Source organism: Xenopus laevis, chromosome 6L, assembly GCF_017654675.1.
Source record: "Xenopus laevis strain J_2021 chromosome 6L, Xenopus_laevis_v10.1, whole genome shotgun sequence".
Classification (NCBI taxonomy): Eukaryota; Metazoa; Chordata; class Amphibia; order Anura; family Pipidae; genus Xenopus; species Xenopus laevis.
The window spans coordinates 7,093,371-7,111,458 of record NC_054381.1 but is presented as its reverse complement, the minus strand read 5'-3'; the positions used below and the strand labels follow the sequence as shown (position 1 = coordinate 7,111,458).

At 40.4% G+C, this 18,088-nt stretch overlaps 1 protein-coding gene across 1 annotated transcript in view; it reads right to left on the bottom strand.

Moving 5' to 3' along the window:
* pth1r.L (parathyroid hormone 1 receptor L homeolog) overlaps positions 1-18,088 on the bottom strand; it is a 205,213-nt gene that overhangs the window by 83,504 nt on the left and 103,621 nt on the right. The gene's annotated exons all lie outside the window — the stretch shown is intronic.

Below are 18,088 nucleotides of genomic sequence, written 5' to 3'. Positions count from 1 at the left end.
TACAGCCAGGGATAAGTGTATTTGCACAGAGCTGATGTATGGGCTCCTTTCATTAGGGCCAGAGCCTCTCTTTATGGCCGACGACGTGCTGTCAAAGAGACTGTTCATGAATAGCGACTGATTATCAGGCATTTGTGTCATGTTTGTTTGCATACAGGCCATAAAACAGCAACCATGAATCCGCTCCCTGTACAAATTATATTCAGATATGACCTCTAATGGGTGTTGAAAATAACAGGGCACAAAAGCCGCCTTTATTCTGAGACAGATCCGTGAGCAGTCCCACGACATTCCGGCCAGAGGGAAGCAAATGATTTTATTTTTTCTTTTCATTCCGATCTCGACTCCGCTCTCAGCCCCGGTTGACATGGGGTCGCAACGTGGTTTATTTGCTTTATAGCATTAGTATAATGGGGGCGTGTCTGTAACAGCTAATACATGTTAATTAGGGGGTGCCCTTCACTATAGGGTGACATCCACACTGATATTCTTAAATAATTGTTAGTTGACTTTTTTTTTATTTTTTTTTGTGCAGAGTCAGACTTAAAGCAGGCCCCAATGACCCTAGCAGTGATTTAAAGGGAAAGTAACATTTTACAATATACTCATTATATGTTTTAATGATATTAAAGGAGAGTGTAACCTAAAATTACTTGAAGTGCCAATTTGTTAGGCACCCCTCAGTGACCTTATTGATAACCTCATACACTTTGTATCTGAAATATACACCAGCCCAGGTTGCTTTAATATAGTATGCGTAGCTGCCACCATCTTGGCTCCTCCCAAATATATATAGGGTTGATGCCTTTGCTCCCTCGAGGGTCCAGACAAGGGGAGGGGTGGTTGATGTTGAGGAGGCGGGCAATGATGTTAAGTGGAGGAAGATGATGTTTAGGGGTGGGCAATAATGTCAGGGGCGGGGCTATTATGTTGCAGCCAGTTAGTGGATGGATTCTGTGTCAATCAAGGCAGAGTCATGTCTACATTTCAGAACCTTTTCAGCTGAATAGCCCATGTAAGGAACAAACTGTCTGGTTCAAAACTGGATGAATGGCAACCCTACTTGTATCTCCTGAGTCACTCTGGGGGAGGGGGGTGCGGTAGCAGAACAGAATTTTTTTGGCAATGGCTGTGCTTAGGGATCCCACCTGTACATGTTTAAGTGGCTATTTGATTCCTTATCCCCAAACAAAAGCCTGGCCCACCTCTGATGTCATAGCACGACCCCACACATGGACATGCTCCCCCACATGGCATATGCCACCATAAGTCACTGCTTTCACCCCCTGGCATCATTGTTCTGCTTTCTTGCCTGGTTTTTGCCAAAGCTGGCAATCCTGACTGTACTTTGCACCCACCCACTGTGAATTGGGGTCAAGGTACAGCTCAAAAGAAGAAATGACTGTGCATTCTACATGAACGTACCCCACATCTGCTTGCTTTTATTCTGCAGAACAGTATCCCCTTTAAATTAAAGGCTATAAAATGAATAGGAGAGGGTTGTAATACTGGAGATATGCTGGGTGCACCTTTAATTACAAAGTAGAGCGTGCCTTATATTCCAATGCTGCTAGTGTTAATGGCTCTGCCCTTTAAATAATGTTTCCTGTAAGACTTCAGTAATTATCCAGGTCATGGGAAGAAGCAGACGGACCTGGGTTTCATGCTGATATAATGTGTAATTACCTGTATTAGCAGGCTCCATGCACCCTGTAACATATACAGCACTGATCTGGCATTCCATTAGGCCAGAGATGAGGCCGACCTATTGAGACCCAACTGGAGAGGTCCATATCCATAATACTCCAATGCAGCCGAATATCTAGCCACGTAGGGCCCCATATATAGATAATATATATATAAGATATACTTACTCTAATGAATGCCTTGTTGTAATTAAATACATTATAAACAGTAGATTTAGTGATGTAGGAATATAAAGAGAAGGAATGTGACACTGACCACGGGAAGAGCATCGAATATAAATGTTGTCATTAAAAACACTGAAACCTGAATGAGCCAAACAAGAGAAAGCAGGCAATTATCTGCTTGGCCTTTACATATAACTCCCGCACAGCCCCTCTAACTACGTTATCCTAGCGGTCACATTATCAGTACAGTCAGGGAATGATAAAAGCAATTCATTGAATGATGACATTCAGCCGCCATCTGAATAGAAAGAAATCAACAGCCGGACGGTGTTTTGGAATCCAGCATGTGGTTGTCACATCAGGTGGTACTTTCTGGCCACTCTTGGGTATGAGTGGACTGTTTTATTATTCACATTGGAGTAACCACAAGGGTGATTCCAATGGAGGGGTCAAGAGACCTGCATGAAGTCGGCAGAACCCCACAAGTTGGAAAGTGCTAGCTTCCTGGCAAGAGTAAGGAGGAGGACTGGTGGAGGAGGACCTGATGCCAAGGTGGGGACACATATTTGTATCATTAGATTGGAACTGCTAGTGAGGTGTTTCAGATGTGATGAGACAACTTAACACCAAATAGAACTTGTACAAGTCAACAACTACAGGGTTCCCAGGAGACATCATCTGACCTCACAAAGAGAAGATAGGATTCAGATGTATGGAGGCTGCAGTGGATAAGTATAAACCTCACGCTATCTTTTGTGTCTGTTCCCTTTCAGTACTTGATAAGTTAAAACATCCCAACGAAGCTCCATTGGTCCCATTTGGATATCGATACTCTGCATCTTCCTTAAGGGAGAAGATAGTGAAAAAAGTTTGTTTTTATATGTGGGTGCTTTTTACTGAGGCACTTGTTTGAGCCAATATGCTTCTTGAGGACCTGCCTATGTCCCATAGACATGAAACATAGTGTTTAATATAGAGACACAACATAGAAATAAACAGACTGCTAACCCTCAATAAACATGGCTAATCATTAGAGACACATACAAAGTGGCAGATTAGAGGGTCCTGGAAAACATCCAGAATATAAATCCTCCCTTTGCTGACCTTAGTCAAAGGCCAAGAGTCTTGGGAGCTGCAAGTGACTTGTTTAGAGAGTCGTGACCCTTAAGGTCAAAATACCTACAGTATATTCCAAAGGAATTCCAACCTGCTAGAGTCTGCATATATTTCCAGAGCACTGCAGTTCCCACTTTTAAAACACTCAGATCAGATGAGGAGACATGCAGTTCAGCAGTTGGCTCATCATTAATAACGTTTCCTTTTGCACTTACTGGACATGTGTTGGACTTTGCGGCAAACCACAATTGGTTTTCGACAAGAGAATGCTAAATCTGTTAGGAAGCCCTCTAACTCCAAGATAAATCATTTGTTTCAATCAGGACTTCTTCTACCTTCCCCTTTCATTTCTGTGTTGCTCAGTAAAGGAGGACATAGTTGGGTTTGGTTGATGTCAGTGATTTTATCTTATAAAGATAGTGAGCCAGGTTACTGGTAGTCCCTTCTAATTGGTGGAATTGCCAGTTTAAGCCACACCAATTGCTGGCATGAAAGTGTAATTAGAACAGTAAGGTCCTACAGAAGAGATCATTGACTGTAAGAAAGAACCATCATTGAATGCCACCTTTCCAACAATAAAGATCATCCTAGGCCTGCCCTACTGGAAGCTCCAGCCTCACTAATACTAATAATTGTGGCTGAATGGAAACAAATCCCAACAACTATACATGTAGTAGAAGTGTTAAAACCTATTCAAGAGAGGACCAATTTCACATGTTGGACATGCAGGCGAACGGGTAGGCTAGATGGTCCATACCCAGCACCTAGACCTTCTACAGGCATGAATGGTGACTAAACAGATGGGTAGCCAGGATATGATACTACAAATAGGTATCAAATTGGTTTGGAGTCTGATAAACTTATTAAGGACAGCAACTGGAGCATGACAGGTTGAACATCACAATGCAATAAAGTTTGTATAATTACTGTACAATGCAACACCATGTAATGGTCAATGTAAGAAGGACATTTTCTTGGAACGTTTCCAACTCTCATACCTCCAAACAGTTTCTCATTTCAAAGGACAACCATGAATCACAGACCTGAATGGGGAGGTGCTTACCAGAATGTGTCAGTATCAGTTGGTGTGGCCTACATTCTCCTAATTTTTATATCTGGAATGATGGGAGGTCAAAGGCCTCTTTCCCATGTCCAAGTCCAGTCCTGATGATAATTTCCTTTTAAACCAGAGAATTAAAACTTAAGGGTCACCAATTGTCCTAAGCAACAACTCCCAGCAGCTAAACAGAATTCTGGGACATGTAGTTCCCGGCAGCTGTAAATCACTGTAGCTGTAGAAGCACACGTTTATCTCCCCAGCTTTAAGCTTACACAGTATAACAATAAATCCTTTCCCCGTAGAGATAGAATCTAAATTTAGTGCCTGAATCACAAAGCAGTAAACCTAAGCTTGAAAGGCCTTCTATTCTAATACACAAGAGATAAACATCACTTTTATGACTTGGCTTGATATTTTATTGTTTTCCATTTGTATGCTCTTCAGCGTACAGGGTACAGCGGGATCCAGTGACAGATACATTCCATCTCCCCCCGGACAATACAATATTAGCAATTCCCAATAACTCCGACAGCAAATGGACATCACCTCTCCAAGGGCACCTAGCAGAGAGCCTGCATGGACAATAAAATGTGACTAAATGAAGCCAATACTACTTTATTCTCCATGAATTACCAACTGGAGAGTCTCTGCCTATAGAAAAGTAACAATACAATATTTTCTCCTCAAACAAACGCAATATGCATAATATCTTTCTTCAGATGAAAAACAAATTCTGTCCGCTCAGCTCTTTAGTTCCAGAGAAGGATCTTTGTCGAGTTTGAGGAAGATGGTGGCTGAAGAAAGTGATGCATTTTTGTTTTCTCCTTGTTTGTTAATGTAACACCCTTGTCTAGGCTCGTGTTACTTGACACAACTTTTCAGAAGAAGGCTTCCAAAACAGGGCCCAAGGTCCAGTAATAAGAAGGCTGCAAGCCAGTGGTGACTGTGTTTATTGTAGATCCTTGGGGTGGATCCTTGTAGTTGGATGAAGTTAGAATTCCTGCTAACGTGTCCATCTGAGGACATTTTGTAGTAAAGCTGTGACCGTTCCATCCCAAAAATACATGAGGATGGAGTTTCTAAAGTAAATGGGTGTCCAACAATGAGAAGTATGGTGGGTTCATGAATTGACGGCTTTATGTGGCGCTGGGCATGAAAACATTAGGTACCCAGTCCAGAAGTCTTAGCAGTATCCAACCCATTAACATGGAACTCTGGTCAGATACAAATACTATGGGGTAGAAGGTTGGGTCACATTAGGTACTTTCCTTGGGCTCTACTCATTCTAGAATTACAATAAACCCAAAATAATCTTGAATTGTTGGAAATGTGTTTCTATTCTTGCAGGTGGGAAAAGTCTTGTTCTTTGAGAGACGATGAGGAAAAGAGTAAATTGTCTCACACTTTTGTTTATGAAATGGCCACAATGGCTCAGTTTTAAACCTGGAGATGGTATTAGCCATTGAATAAACTGGTCATCGCCTTCATCATCCTCCAGTTAGAAGCCTTGGTTGCAAGAAATTAAAGGATAAGTCATAAAGGATGGGGAATTTTTGATGTTATGGTGTGCTGTGACTTCCCATCTAATCAGGGTGGTGTCACATAGAAAACATGAATAGGATAAGGCTGTTCCTGCAAGAGTAAAGTTTGCCAATTAGTTTTGGTGCCCAAGTCCAAGCATCCTGCCTGCTCACCACCTACCCAACCCCTTGTTTACACCTAAGCCCCAGGGTCAGCCGGCACTCCAACCCTTGACAGGCAGTTGGCCCCCACAACCCTCTGATACTTATCACCCATGGTCCCCCACTCTCCCTCCAATTGTCCTGTCCTATCCCCATCCTCTTGTGCCTGAGAATGGTACCCCCGGTGCTTGGCCATAGTTCCAGGCCTGTGCAGGAGATCTGTGCTTTTCAATGTCACATTCCCTGCAAGAACTTCATTGAGAATAGGTGCATGGCGAAAGCAGCATTTAATTATGTATAATTCTGTAATGTATATGGAAAACAATGTATCTTAGTGTTTTGTTGACCTTTAAATAGGAGGGCAGGGAAAGGCATGAATATTTGACGAGAGGCACGGATGTATATACAATATCAGCGACCTCGTTGAATTATATAACAGCTGAGTATTTGTCGTCTCCGCAAAAAATGGAAACTTTCGTAGTGAAACGAGACGGCACCAGCATAGACGTTCCGTATTTACATGCCTTTTCATTTTCCTTTCACGTATAGTAAATGTATCCCATTAAACTGGCAATGAAATATTTCCCCTGTATAAATATTTTCGAAGCCACCCCTCCCTTCCTATTATTAACTCTGTTGGATTCTTAATGATGGATTTTTAGTTAGGGAATTCCAAGTTCACCAGCAGGGGAACAAATATGGCTTTATAAGTCAGCCGAACAAATTCTCTATGGGCCGGTCGTTACTGGAAGCTTAGTGATAATGAACGTTAAATATTTTCATATGTAAAACAAATTTAGGCATGGTGAAATGGCAGAGCCAGAACCCTCATTCACTCCTTGAGCTGAGCTTACAAAGAACAATATATACTTATAGATCCAGGATCGGACTGGGGGGGCCCAGGGACCACCGGTGCTGCTGTCCCAGGGCCCTCCTCCGGACCCCTGTCCTCCGTGTATGGTTTTTGGTGCACTTCCGCATTTTTTTTGCCGCGGGCCAGAAGGGAGGTTGCGGTAGGATGGCACGAAGATTTTCCACGGACCGGGCCCAGTCCGACCCTGTATAGATTTACTGTTCTCTCAACTGTATTTGCTGAATTGTGCTTAGTACAGGGAATACCTATACTGCCATAGTTTTATGGGATCTCTCTGTACAGACTATGAGCAAACTTAGGGGACTGTTCCTGCTGAATTGTGCTTAGTACAGAGGAATACCTATGCTGCCATCGTTTTATGGGGTCTCTCTGTACAGACTATGAGCAACTTAGGGACTGTTCCTGCTGAATACCTATACTGCCATAGTTTTATGGGATCTCTCTGTACAGACTATGAGCAAACCTAGGGACTGTTCCTGCTGAATTGTGCTTAGTACAGAGGAATACCTATGCTGCCATCGTTTTATGGGGTCTCTCTGTACAGACTATGAGCAATTTAGGGACTGTTCCTGCTGAATTGTGCTTAATACAGGGGAATACCTATACTGCCATAGTTTTATGGGGTCTCTCTGTACAGACTATGAGCAACTTAGGGACTGTTCCTGCTGAATTGTGCTTAATACAGGGGAATACCTATACTGCCATAGTTTTATGGGATCTCTCTGTACAGACTATGAGCAAACCTAGGGACTGTTCCTGCTGAATTGTGCTTAGTACAGAGGAATACCTATGCTGCCATCGTTTTATGGGGTCTCTCTGTACAGACTATGAGCAACTTAGGGACTGTTCCTGCTGAATTGTGCTTAATACAGGGGAATACCTATACTGCCATAGTTTTATGGGATCTCTCTGTACAGACTATGAGCAAACTTAGGGGACTGTTCCTGCTGAATTGTGCTTAGTACAGGGGAATACCTATGCTGCCATAGTTTTATGGGATCTCTCTGTACAGACTATGAGCAAACTGTGGGGCTGTTCCTGCTGAATTGTGCTTAGTACAGGGAATACCTATGCTGCCATAGTTTTATGGGATCTCTCTGTACAGACTATGAGCAAACTTAGGGACTGTTCCTGCTGAATTGTGCTTAGTACAGGGGATACCTATGCTGCCATAGTTTTATGGGATCTCTCTGTACAGACTATGAGCAAATTTAGGGGACTGTTCCTGCTGAATTGTGCTTAGTACAGGGAATACCAATGCTGCCATAGTTTTATGGGATCTCTCTGTACAGACTATGAGCAAATTTAGGGGACTATTAGGCACGCCCTATAGATTCTATTTGCTAACATATTGCCTCGGGCTGTTTTTTGTTCCTGTGTCCTTTAATTTCTATTGCCCCCCCCCCCCAAATTTATACCAAATGCTTATTATTATCCTAGAAAGATATCTCAGGATGAGTGACATTGATGCCTATAGGAAGGTTTGAGTAGAAAAGAATGGGCTAAGGGCCCCAACAAAGGGCTGTAGCACCATGAGCAGAAGAAGAAATATATCTCAGGCAATCCCAAACATCTCAGATTTTCTAAGATGAACCCAGCAACGTAACCTACATGGTTGTAGCTGTGTTGGTTATGGTGAATATATTCATTTAGGGCAAATATCTGCTTTATTTATGGCAAACCTTCTGCATGCACTAGGCGGCAATATTGAATAGTGACTGTTTTACCCTAAACGAGTGACTGGAACCAGAAACCAACCTTGCAGTTGCTGAATACTGAAGCACATTTTATTATGACTCTTATGATAATGTGTTTTTTATTTATTCATGCAATTCCATTATTTATTTGGTGATAAAGAAAAGCCGAGTTAGTTCTATTCCCAGTAAAATCCATTTCATACTAATATGCTATTCTTTCTCTGAGCCCTTGCATTATTTAGCGGATAATCTGTCTGGCATATACCTATGAAAAAGGGACAAGATTGTCAATATAGTGTCTCTATCTTAAATACAAAGGAAGTCCCCGGAATTGCGTAAATGGACTTGGTTCCAACTGACTTGGATAAACATCTAGGCGCCGATTAGTAAGAAGCAAGAGCACGGACACAAAAGTGCCATTACTTACAGTTCAGATCGATGGAGAGTTAAGGCAATTTAGCTGATGGTACAAACAAACAATCGACTTAATGGATCAGATGCAAAATACAAATGTCATTGAAATACTGAGATAATTTAAGAAACACAATAAAATTAGTTAGATACCAACAAACAGAGAAGGCTGGGATGGTGCACCAGGTCAGCAGAAGACCTTCTAGTGGGCCCTATAGTCTGGCCCTTGAATTAAATCAATGATTTAACCTAAAGAACTTATCATCAAAGTATCAAAGCTCAACCTCCTATTACTTCAAATGTTGGGAGGCTTCATGTCAACATACATCAAGAATGCATTTACATAGAAAGGTCCTCTGGCTATAATTGATATGTTATTTAGAGTTTTAGGAACTCATGGTACACAGTTTACAGCAATCATCATTACTGGGAATGACTGGGCATTGGGCAGTTTCCCTGCATGGGAAGGGTGAACAAGAATATGGTTTAGGAAACAGGGAGGCAACTGGAGAGGAGGTCTAAGATTTAGAAGGGGAAAGAATACAATAGAGTAAGAAGAATACAAGGGAACAATCTAAATCTCTGACATTGTCTCTAATTGCTTTTCTGTTTTCTAGACCCTCTTCTTGTTCCCCCTTCCCATGCAGGGCAACTGCCCAATGCTCAAATAGATAACCAGTAAATGCCACCTGCTGATTGGTTGCTTTAGGTTACTAGACTTTATAGACCTTTTCGCTTAGAACTATGAAAGCTAACTCCTGATACACCTCCTGTGTTTGATAATGATACAGTTTGTAACCTACATAACTAAATGTCATTCCAGTTATTGAAATCTAGAAATCTTAGAAGACTAGAAATCAGACCATTAGTTCAGCCACTGAAGCGACGTCCTTCAATAAATACTACTGGATATGCCCCATGTTTGTCTTCCTATACACCCAGACACTCGGGCAGATTTATTAAGGTTCGAGTTGTGTTTTCAACTAAAATTCGAGTTATCGTGTTTTTTTGGTCAAAACTAGGGATGGGCGAATTTGACCCGTTTCGCTTCGCCAAAAATTCGCCGCCGGCGAATTGTCGCAGACGCCCATTAAAGTCTATGGGCGTCAAAAATTTTTTGTCCCGCGGCGAAACTGTTTTGACGCGCGTCTTTTTTTTTTGACGCACGCTGCCATACGAGTCTATGGGCGTCATTTTTTCGGCGAAACTAGGCGAAAAAATTCGCCCATCCCTAGTCAAAACTCACTTTTTTTGTGTTTTTAAAAAAAAAACTGAATTATTCGAGACTTTTGAAAAAAAATGTATATCCAGGATTTATTATACCCAGACATGGAAATAGCTTGCATCAGAAAAGTTGCTACTTCAAACCTGTCAAGGTCATGTAGAAGTCAATGGCAGAGGCCCCCTGAGCCATTTGAAGATGTTAATAGCCTTCATGATGTTCAAGTTTTTTTCAGAGGGTTTTGGCTGAAAACTCGAATGATTCGAGCGATTAGAGGTTTTTTTTTTCTTGAATTGAGTTTCGCAAGTCTATTCAAGTTTCGCAAATCGAACTTGGTTATTTGAGTTTTTTTCTTAAATCGGATATCATTCGAGTTGTGAGTTCACTCAAGTTCAGTCGAGGTTTCAAAAAGCTCACGTAACTCTAAAACTCGACCTTTGATAAATATGCCCCCCAATGTTCTGTCTCCCTTTCTAAGCATTGAAACTGTGATCTCTTTAGCTTATCAAGTTGTTTTAAGATAGCAATAACTTACAACCTCAGTAATGTTGGCAGACAGTTGACTCAATCAGAATTAGGGATGCACTGAATCCACTATTTTGAATTTCGGCCGAACCTCTGAATCCTTTGCGAAAGTTTCAGCATATGCAAATTAGGGGTTGGAAGTGGAAACATTTTTTACTTGCTTGTTTTGTGACAAAAAGTCATGTGATTTCCCTTTGAACCCCTAATTTGCATATGCAAATCAGGATTCGGATTCAGCCTGGTGGAAGGATTCGGCCGATTCCTGCTGAAAAAGGCAGAATCCTGGTCGAATCCCGAACTGAATCATGGATTTTGGTGCATCCCTAATCAGAATGGCACCTTAAAGATTGTTGAGAAGTATATTTGTGAAGATCTTGACAACAGAGAACATCCAGATAAAAAAAAAATAATATAATCCACTCTAGCGATATACATGTAGATGAAAATGGACTTCAATGGAAGTCTAGTGGAAGTTCACAGCAGCTATAAATAGTGACTATATATGAAAAATCCATTGAAGAGAGGATGAAGGAGGATGAAGCATCTCCTGCCCGAGTTTTGAATACTTAACCAGACTGAGGGTATTTGGAGCTGTGTTTCCTGCTGTTTCTCAGGAGGGATGCAGGAAGCATTTTTTCTATGGAAAGCCTATTTCTTCATGATTTCACTTCCAGTTAAAAGAAACAGAAGCTGCCCGGCTTCCTGAATCTAATTATGTTTATGTGTCTTAATCTCTGCAAAAGTAATAAAAAACCTTACATGTTGTCCTGACGTACACTATTTCTAGTCTTGTCTTGGACAGAACCTGCAGCTGCTTGGATATGGGATCTTCTTTCTTTATCTCTGGGCTAGAGATGGCAGGTGGCTGGTTTTACTTTACTGTACAATCACCTTTCCCTGTTTATTGTCTGTTAGTCTCAAATTTAGTTAGCTGGGTTCTGCATTTATGCTTTGTTTCTTCCTCTGCTTTAGTATTGTGAGTTTGGTTCTGGAATCATATCTTTTCTGGCCAGTGGTCAATGACCCCAGCCATGTTTAGAGTCTCACTGCTTTTCCAAGGCTTGCCAGGTTCTTGTCACGGTCGGCACCCTACTCCAAAACAGATGCCAAGCACCCTGGTCTCGGCTCATACTTCACCAGTTAAGTGACCGCCTTTGGCCTCGGTAGGAGCCCTCGGCTTACTCAGATGCCACCTGGACTTAACGAGAGGAGCAAGACGTAAGTTCTGGCAGGCAATGGGGCACGACTGTTTACAAGGATACTGGAAGATAGGAAGCCACAGGAACAGGCAGGCCGGGCCAGCACAAGCAGTTAGAATAGTCAGACACGCCAGAATCAGGATTAGAGATCGTAGAATAGTCGGAGAACAGGCAAGGTTTCAGGATTGGAGAGAACAACGTAGTTTCAGGCAGGCAAGGTCAGGATTGGAGAGGTCAGAGTAGTAGCAGGCAGGCAAGGGTCAAACACAGTAGATCAAGTCTGGAATCACAATAAACACCCAGGAACAAGCTAATTGAACCTAACAACGGGCAAGGTCCTGTAATCTAAATGGGCTTTATATACCCTTGAATTTCGCGACTGCGCCTTTAAATAACGAAATTACGAAAGTTCCTTACAGTTCTATAGCCCTTGATAGAACTGATTCTGATTACACACAATGGCATGGGCCCTGACCCTTGCCTGGCCAAGTGGACACTTTGGAAACCGTACTCTATAAAACCAAGAGTCATCCAATTGTGGTGGGCTAAGCCTGAAGACATTATTTTGGAGTAGTTATAGGTAGTAGAGCACTCCTTGGGCAGAATTTCAGTCCCTGCTGAGTTTGGAGCTGCTCCTGTCACTTGGATATCTGGTCAGGCAGACCAAATATCCTGGAAAAGAAAAGAAAAATTATTAAAAAAAAGTTAGTTTGTCCTGGTGTTACTTCCTTAATGAAGTATGTACTTGAGAAGCAGAGAGTGAATGGAGCGCCATACTGGTGGAACGTAAGCTGTTCTTAGAGGGAGGGGAGTTGACATGGCAGCCTAAGGTGATTATCTTTATAAGGGGAATACCTAGAATAGGATGCAAGCCTCTGAGGAAGCCGATTGGTTCAGCGAAATGCATCAGGCGGAAGTGATGTCACGGAAAGCTGCGGGAATGCCAAAAGGAGAGGGAGAGAGTGAAAAAAAGTTTGCCGGCTAATACACCTCCTTGGACTTTCATCGGTGACCTGCATAAAGACTTTTGACTGTGTGTGTGACTGACTTCATAGCAAATGTGAGTGTAAATAGTTAAAAAAATATATATATTTTATGAATAAACAGAATTATGCTATGGAATCTCTATGTCCCCTTTTTTGGAGCTTAAAGGTACATTGCAAGGAGAATCCACATCTGGGAAATGTTACATGTGGTATCCCCATTGCTGTTCTTGTAAGTGGCCACTTCTGCCAAATTGGTGAAGGAGACGGTGAATAACCAGTGGTGGAACATTCAAGGGGAGAGGAAGTTTAATTAAACTACAGAATTATGGAGAACTAGAAAAATAATTTAGGAGCCATTAACATATATAGTGAGGCAAGCATCAATATTGCCCTGAGGGTCAAAAACAGAAAAAAATATTTGATGTAATATTTATAGATAAAAGTTTTATAGATAATATTTGTAGAAGACAAAATAAAAGAAATTGATGTCCGCTGCTTTATAACTTTTTGAATGAATTTAATCTAAAATTTGTAATTATTTTATCACTGACTTTTTTTTTTTTTCTAAATTCTGGGAGAAATGGTGTTTGGATAATTTCCTCAGTAAAAATAAATAAATAACGTGATTTTCCCCCCTCCCCTTTACTTTTTTTTTTTTACATACTTGCCTAAATGTTAACACTTGGGAATGAAAGATCTTTACTTAAGAATATATGAATGGTAGTTTATTTAGGATCCAGGGCTTCTGGTAAGTGGAACCACTGCTCAGAGTGCTGAACATTTACTGAAACCTTAAGTGAAAATATAAACAAGATAATTATGACATTTACCCGGGAACAGTCCAGACTATAGTCAAGAGAGTATATTTTAGATAATTTGGGCAAACCACAAAAACAGTGGTGTTTAATGTTAGAAAACGAACATAATTGAAGTGTAGATGTATTCAAAAGCGCATCTGGGGATGAAGTCATCGACAAACTGAAAAATGCTCTACCAAAAGGAGGATTTTTTTTTTTAACTCACAATTTTAAATTCCAGATGACACTATAAGGGGCTGTTTTACTAAAATTTGAAATCAGTTTTTTTTCCCCGAAAGTTGAGATACGTGACATTTGTAGGGGAAAATACTAAAATCAACATTTTTTTTTTCTTTTTTCTGATAAAAAAAAAATTCAAATTGAAAATCAAAAAAACCTTGTATTCAAAAATTCAGCGGAAGTCAATGAGAGGTGTATTTTTTTATTTCAAGCTATTTTGTTATTTGAGTGTTTTTTTTTTTTAAAGATTCATTGGTAACGAATGGAACAATGCAATGTTATTGCAACTGAGTTTTCTGATCGGAGTATTTTTATAATTAGGCTGCTGATCAAGAAAAAATGAATTCAAGCTTTGTTTGAGATTCATAGTTTCTGAAAATTTTAAAATTTGTCTAAGTATTTACTAAATTGTATTTACTGAGGGCACTAAGGGTGGCATTTGTCATATTATATGTATTATTCATAACACACACACTCAACACACGTACAAGGAGTCTCAAGGACTTTACAGTTTGCCGTGTTCATCAAATATAAGGAAACAACATCTACATCATTATTCTACAAATCGGCTTATTTCAAACACCTGCCAGGATAGGCTTGGACACCTGATTTAATAGCAATTATTGTAATGACAGTATCTACCTCGTATTCACATCTTTGCTAAAGTCTTATTTACAAAAGGATTAAGGGCCCAGTGAGCTAACAACGTGACGTCGATGACATGTTTTTCTAAGAAGATATTAATTGCATGGGTCAGGGATTGTAGTTGACATTTAAGAAGTGATTAAACGGTAATAATGCAAATAAGTGTGCAATGTAAAACAACTGTCGATTACGGCAGGAAAAGAAAGTAGTGGGCAGAAGTAGACAAAGACAACAGCTCCTCTGAACTCAACTGATTATCAATATATAATACACAAAAGCCATGAATATCCTGTAAATTATATCCTTATAAACGGTGAGTAGTGATGTCATCAGTTATAAACGGTGAGTAGTGATGTCATTTCTGTCACATGACTCACTAAAATTTGTGTATTATAATAAATAAAGTACCCCCAGTTGTAAAATATGAGGATATTAGAAGTTACCTTGGAGTTCCATGACCTGTATAAAAACACTCGGCCTTCTGCCTCGTGTTTATATATGGTCATGAAACTCCTCGGTAACTTATAATATCCTTATATTTTACAAAAGGGGGTACTTTATTCACTATATAATAAACAAAAGCCATGAATATCTTGTAAATTATATCCTTATAAACGGTGAGTTCTGATGTCATCAGTTATAAACGGTGAGTTCTGATGTCATTTCTGTCACATGACTCACTGAAACTTGTGTATTATAATAAATAAAGTACCTCCTGCTGCAAAATATGAAAATATTAGAAGTTACCTTGGAGTTCCATGACCTGTATAAAAACTCGGCCTTCGTACTAGTATTTTTATATGGTCATGAAACTCCTCGGTAACTTATAATATCCTTATATTTTACAAGAGGGGGTATTTTATTCACTATATTAAGAGAGCATAAGTAGTTCAGTTTCTGTTTTTTGAGCCTATAACTTAAGGGGTTACTCCGAATGCAAAGAACGTAAAAACGTCAGAATCCGAATATCCTCCATCGCAGACCTGCCGAGGTTGTATATATGTCTGTGGGGGAGCTCCTTATCCTATTTGGAAGTTTCTGTGGTCTCCGCTGGAATTAACCAGAAAATCCGTCTATTTCCGGTTTTTCAGGCAAAAAAAATTAAGACTTTTCGGGAAAAAGACAAAAAAATCTGCACAATTAGTATTTTTACTCAAGAGTTTTTCCCTGGTCCGATTAAATTGTGTTTTTTAAATAAAAAATAAGGTCAAATGGTGGATTGCAGTTTGCTCTGACTTTTTTAATACAATTATCAGAAAAATTTGTGATTTTGATAGATAACCCCCTAAGTTATGTTAATATGTTAGCCCTTATAAAATACTTTATTTCTAGTTTTTCCTAAACTGCTGCTATACTGCATTTTATTGTGAGGCTTTCACGATCTGGTGTTCTGACAGTTTCTTGTTTATCTACAAAAATATTTTCTATGTATGCTGCTAAATTGTGTTACACCTATGTGAAATGCATTACATTGAAAAACAATATAGAAATGTATCTGTGTTTCTACAAGAAATGAAATTGTGAAGAATTATTTCTCAAAGATTTCAACAGAAATCACTTTTACCTCAAGACATCAAGGAATACGAGACACACACCTACTGTTGTTAAAAAGGTAAGCAACGTGTGCAAATTTTGGGACTTTGCTACAGAGACTTGTCACAACTTCTACAGAGACTTAATTAAAACAGTCCCATGAGCCAAAAATGTTTATAGTAAAAATAATCAATAATATTATGAACTAATATTAAAACAAGGGTAACGTTAGGGTGAAGGAGAGAAGGGATGGGGAGGGTAGAGGAGAAACTATGCCATGGTAGGAAATCTAGTTTATATTCCTTAAGCCTGGTGGTGTCAGACAGGTGGTTTTATGATAGTGATTTATTGCCATGGTGAATCTACCCACAAATTGCCAAATAGCCCCTTATACACAATTCTCATAGATCTTACATAGTATCACAGAAACCTTTCGTGCAAGTTGCTGGCTTCAATCAACAGTTGCGTTGTCTATGAGTTACAAACGCAGAACCAACATGTGAGTGAGAAGTTGTGATGTAGACTTCAAAGAACCAACAAATTCTCCTGGAGTGTGTGTGTAGTGACCTACTTGGAGCTCAAAATTTGCTTGTTATATAGATCTTGTTTACTTTGTAGCTCTACTTGTATCAATTGTTCACCACGGGGAAACTTGATTTGAGCAAAGAAAATTAAAGACCATCAGATCTTTAATGCTCTTTGCTCCAACCATGTTCTACACCAGTGATCCCCAACCAGTGGCTCGTGAGTAACATGTTGCTCTCCAACCCCTTGGATGTTGCTTTCAGTGGTCTAAAAACCAGGTGTACTGCCAAACAGAACCTCAATGTAGGTTGACAATCCACATAGGGGCAACTAAATGGCCAATCACAGCCCTTATTTTGCACCCCAGGAACATTTTCCATGCTAGTGTTGCTCTCCAACTACTTTTACTTTTGAATGTTGCTCACAGGTTCTAAAGGTTGGGATCCTTGTTCTACACCATGCTGCACAAGGTATTCCACTATGTTTAAACTAAGGTCTAGAGCAATAGATTGCTATACAAGAAATGTCTTTGCCTTGGGAGTGTGATAAATAGGCACAGGGTCAGACTGGGCCAGTGGGACAGAGGGTAAAAACCCGGTGGGCCCTGGACCTCAATTGGCTGCCCCCTAAAATAAATAGATCTGCCGCAGCACAACCACATTCTGCTTGGTGGGGGACAGGAGTTTAGAAGTCGGGAGGGGACCCACAGTGACTGCCAGTTGGGCCCTTCATGTTGCAGCCCTGGTGGGCCCCCAATGCTCCAGTCTGACTCTGAATAGGCAAACAGAGAATCTAACTAGCAGATGAGACCCAAATGTAGATAAATATAAGTAAGTGAATTTCAGCTTTATAAATTCAACAGAATGTAGGGCAGGTTAGCGATCCCTGGGCTTCCGTAAACAAAGACATGCAGTGGTTTTGTAGATCTTAAAGCTATAGAAATTGCAATAAAATATATGTATATACTGTATGTATGTGAAAATCATAGCATAGCACAGGATTCATTCTTTACATTTCAAAGGTTGATCCGGTGTAATAGAGAGATATCAGTTTGCTTTCATCGTGTTGCTTTTGATGTTACCTGGAGTGTGGCTCTCCTTTTGTTCTCCACTGTAGTGGCATTACCATAGAGGCCCCCTTGTCTTCCAATTTAAACTATGACAGATGTGTGCAGATGTGAAGGTCAGTGTATGTGTACGAACAAAGAAAAGGCCTCTGGATACTGTACCCATTCTTGAAGTATTTATCCAAAATCAAACATATTTGTAAATATTCTGATAGAGATATTAGATTAGAAACCAAAAATGTGTAGCGCAGGCACTCAAAAAGGCAATCTTCCACCAGGCAGTAGAATAAGAAAAATGTTTATTATGTCAGATCAGCATAGCCTTACACGTTTTGTGTTACTCAAAACGCGTAAGGCTTTGCTGATCTGACAGCCTATGACTAATGGTGGCCATACACGGGCAGATAAAGCTGCCGATATCGGTCGTTTGGACCAATTTGACAGCTTATCTGCCCGTGTATGGGGGCTTCCGAAGGGTCTTCCCGATCGATATCTGGCCACGATATCGATCGGGAAGGTTTGATTTTTAACCGACCGACCCGTCGGAGCCCCTTGGCGCATCGTAAATCGATCGTTAGAATTACCCCCGATATAGCCATGCTGTTAGTGGCATATCGGGGAAAGATCTGCTCGTTTGGC